The sequence below is a fragment of the Galeopterus variegatus genome, unplaced genomic scaffold, assembly GCF_000696425.1.
Source record: "Galeopterus variegatus unplaced genomic scaffold, G_variegatus-3.0.2 Scaffold5626, whole genome shotgun sequence".
Lineage (NCBI taxonomy): Eukaryota > Metazoa > Chordata > Mammalia > Dermoptera > Cynocephalidae > Galeopterus > Galeopterus variegatus.
In genome coordinates this window covers 210848-215473 of record NW_007731737.1, presented here as the reverse complement: position 1 = coordinate 215473, position 4626 = coordinate 210848, and the positions used below count along the sequence as shown (strand labels likewise).

General features: G+C 31.1%; 1 protein-coding gene across 1 annotated transcript in view; it reads left to right on the top strand.

Annotated features, from left to right (window-relative positions):
* Positions 1 to 2546: 2546 nt before the first annotated feature.
* Positions 2547 to 4626, top strand: part of LOC103605151 (protein unc-13 homolog C-like) — a gene marked incomplete at its 3' end in the record, with an annotated part of 212770 nt that continues 210690 nt past the window's right edge. Inside the window, exon 1 of the mRNA XM_008589736.1 lies at positions 2547 to 2611. The remainder of the gene's footprint in view (positions 2612 to 4626) is intronic.

The window sequence follows — 4626 nt, the reverse complement described above, 5'->3', positions numbered from 1 at the left end:
TTACTCATTCAAAGTATTGATATTTAAAGCCAAGTCTTATTTCATTGTTTTTCAAATTAGTTATTGCTAGTATGTAGGAAATAACTCATTATTTTGTTTATATATTGACTACATTGTTACTTTGATAACTATTTTATTAACCTTAATAGTTTCCCAGATGATTTATTTTGTATTCTGGGTATAAAATTGTAATTTCTGAAAGTAATAACAAGTTTGTATCCTGAGTTCTAATATTTATATTGTTTATTTCTGTTTATGCTTTAATATATTGGCTGGAACTTACAGAAATAAGTTAAAATGATGGTGGTAAAAAGTTTTGTTTTGCTTTTAATGATGATGGAATGTCCCAATCATTCACACATAAGTTGATGACTCTGAAAGTAAGATTTTTAACATATTAAACTTAAGAAAGACCCATTCCAATCCTATTTTAAAGGCATTTTTAAAAAATATTTAGAAGTTTTAAAATTTTATCAAATCACTTTTTGGTACCTTTGAAATTCAGATACATATTTTCTGACCAATTGATATGTCCTGTTAAATTAGTCATTCCATGATTTTAAATTGTCTTTGGGATAAAATTTTCTTTGATATGGTATATTATTCTTCTGAAATAATGCTGAATTATATTTCCTATATTTTATACAGTATTTTAAAATATTTATGGCCATAAATAAGATTTGTCTTTTACTACTTTATAATGCACTTTCCTATTTTATATTTGAAGATGTAACCCAGAGATAGTGTAAAATCAGCACAAAAATACTTAGACTGGTAATTAATCAGTTCATGATTGATGAGTCAAGAAAACTAATGCATTTCAGATTTTCATCAGTAAGGATCACCATTGAACTACATGAACTTGGGCAAATCTTTGTTTCTGGGGCTCATCTAGATAAACAAGTTTAGACTAAATGAACTCCAAGGTCACTCCATATCTAGCATTCTGCCAACTTGTATTCATAAAGAAGTCCCATAGCTTTATACTAATAAGCAAAACTGAATAAATAAGTTAAAGGGCTTATTAATTCTGTGTAAGGTAGCAATAAACCATATCCTTAGGACCCTGACAGATTTAGACCTGAGTTTAAAAAACAAAAACAAAAACTCAGTAGTTCATTGTTTACCTACTTGGTTCATGAGCAGTTGGAAATGAAAAATATTGACCCTATTATTTATCTTAAATTGCATTTGAAGACTGAACCAACCATCCTTCACTGTTTTGTTCAGCTCGCCTGAAACATTGGATCTAAAGAGCACCAGATTTGGGGGGGGGGGTATAGGGAGCCCTGGATCTGTGTCCCTCTTCAGCCATTTACTAGCTTTGTTATCTTAATGCAGTCATTTAACCCCTTCGGGCATCAGTTTTCTTATTTGTAAGAGGAGAGAATTTAATTAATCTTTAGGCTTTCGAGTTCTATGGTATTAGAAGGCATAAATAAATAATTCCTTAATAAAACAACTGTAATTTATATAGTCATCTGAGGTTTACTTTTACAAATATTGATCTCAATTGATCCTCTTAATGTGAGACAATTAGGCAAAGTATTCATGACCTTATTTCAGACTTGGGTCTAGACTCTAGACATCAGAGAATTTGGTAGCTTGTCCAATGTGCTTAGTAAGTGGCAGAGCCCCAGGTGGGGCCCAGGACTTCTGATTCTTCAGCTGTGTTTTTTTCTTAATATGATGCATTGTTTTTCATTAAATCCTGTAATCACTGTTTATACTTTTCAAACATTCTGTTACATTTTTCAGGTCTTTAAGTTATGAGGACTAACTATCCCTGTTCCTTTGGAGCTCAGCCTTGAAACTCTCTTTATTTATTATTTTAAATAATGTAACATATTAACACTTTGTTCATGTAGATGTTTAAATGATTTTTTTAAAAGTACTCCATCTAACATTTATCCCTTCTTTTCCTGATTCTCTTTCAGATAGCAGTTCTGTGGATGAAAAGGTTTTAAATCATACTTTTTCTTCCCTCCTGAGGGATCTTGTCTTTTGTACATGTTTGTTTGTGATATATTAGACCTGTTTTGGTTCTTCTGTTTTAGTTGTGAAATGTGCATGTTATCCCAGCTTTCCATTCTTTGGTTGTCCTTTAAGTGTGCCCCCAATATGTTGCATTTATGAAGAGGTTACACCTTGCCAGCTGCGCTTACTTTAGCTTACACTTGCCAACCTAGGGGTCTGCTACGGTCAAACACAGCATCTGTTCTTAAGTCTGGCTAATCATGACCTTCCTGACTGATTCATGATCTTCACTGCACATATCAAGTTTTAAAGGGCAAATAGTATTTGGAATATGATATCTATTTCCTGGATTCTGCCAATGCTTTTGTTTAAATGCTGACAGCTGATTTCAAAACCTCCACTCACAAAAGCACATTAGCTTTGACTTGGAGCTGACCCTGCTTAGCATTTGTCATACTAGGTGTTACGTGTGTAGTGCAGTTGACCCATGTCCCAAATTCACATCCATACAGATGTAGTATGCTAAAAGCCTATTTGTTTTGTTTTGTTTTTCTCATTCTTTATTTAAGGCTCGAATAATAAGGGGCAATGATTTGGATGCTTCCAAATTCTCCGCACTCCAGGTATTTGGTGGGTAAGTACGTTCATAACCTTTGTAATTCATTTCTTTCATCGATGGTGTTTGTCTGGGATCTCAACATATATATTTTGAGTGCAGGATGTTGCATGTTGGTACAACCAGTTAGCCTCACTGTTACTTTCTTTTTACACAGTAAAGTAGCTTTTACAGTGTTTTCTTAATAAAAGAGACACATGCTCATGACAAAATATACAGTAATGCAAATATATGTGTGTATGTATGATTTTATATATACATATAATTAAATTAATTATATAATTAATATATACATATAATTACATATATACATATATAGAAAGAAGAAAGTCAAAATCACCTAACTTATTTAGCCTTTATTATTATTCCACATACAAATACAACCACAGAAATTTACATAAATAAATTCATATAATACAATTAATGCTATCTTTTGACCTGCTTGTTTGAACTTAGTAATGTGTGCATGAACATGTTTCCATGTCAAAAACTCAATAAATATAATTTAACCATTATTTTTCACGGTTGTTTAGTACTGTATTTAATGGATATATCAAAATATTAAAAATTTAATCACAAAAATAGTGTATGAATTTCATTCTTCATGTAAAATACTCAAAGAAGAAGAATCCTCTTTAATGCCCACAGTTACACACTAGTATCAGTTTGGCATGAATGTTCATAGGTCCATTTTGTGTGCTTACATAGATATCAATATTCATATAAAATAAGTAGTTTTGTATTGTGATCTCTGTGTATTTTACACATACACATATTAAACATAAATTAGGCCATTCTACATGTAAATAAATAAGCACTAATTTAATGATGGCTTTATACCAGGTATTGTTACAATTGTTTTGTATGTAATGAATCATTTGATCCTTACAACAGACTTGTAAGGTAAGTACTGTTTTGACCCTCATTTTAAAATGAGGAAACCAACCCACAAAGCACTTGGAAAACTTTTCCTTAATACAGCTAGAAAGTGGCACAGTCAGTATTCAAGCCCAGTTAGTCTAATTCCAGAGTCAGTGATCTTAATCACAGTGCCATATTACATCTGCAACTTGCTGGTTTCTTTCATTTTTTTCCCATTTAACAACATGCCTTGCAAAACCTTCCACTTTGTTATTTCTAAATGATGCAAATATTTAAAAACATTTATGCGATATTTATTTGTTCACTCTTCAATTAGTGGATTTTCCTGGTGTCATTATTGTAAATGACACTGTAGTAAACGATATACTTAAATTTTTGAAGTGTAAATTTGTGGACCAAAGCTTATACACAATTTATATACATATATATATATGTATATGTATATGTATGTATATATATGTATGTATATATGTACGTACACACACACTAACACATAGATATGTATTAGACATTTTATAAGTGTTGAAATTTTAATGCATTTTTGTACAGTATAAATAGAAGCAAAATTTAGATTCATGTTTTAGTTTTTTTGTTCAGGCAAAAAGTTTCAGTTTTATTTATAATACTCTTATTTTTAAAAAATAAAGCATTTTAAAAATACATCCACATATTCCTTATTTTAAATAAAACATCTATAAGATTTAAAGTTTCAAATTTAAAGCTCCTGCAAAATAACATATATATATCATTTTGATTTTGATTTTCCCAAATAAAAGTGATTAAGATGTTATTTCTTTTGTGTCTATAACATCAGTGTCCTTAAAATAAATATTTGAAGAAATACTCACATTCCTATTCTAATGTCACAATGATTTAAATAAGTTATAGAAACAAGCTATAGTAAAAGATCACTACAAGTTACCATAGATATTCAGGTAATATAGACTTCTCTCTCTCCACTACCCCACACGTACTGTGTCTTTAAGTTTACTAAAAATGATAACTTAACAGATTGAATAAAATGGTTACCTTAGAAAATAATTAAGTTGAGGGCCGACCCTGTGGCTCACTCAGGAGAGTGCGGCGCTGGGAGCGCCAAGGCCGCGGGTTTGGATCCTATATAGGGATGGCCGGTGTGCTCACTGGCTGAG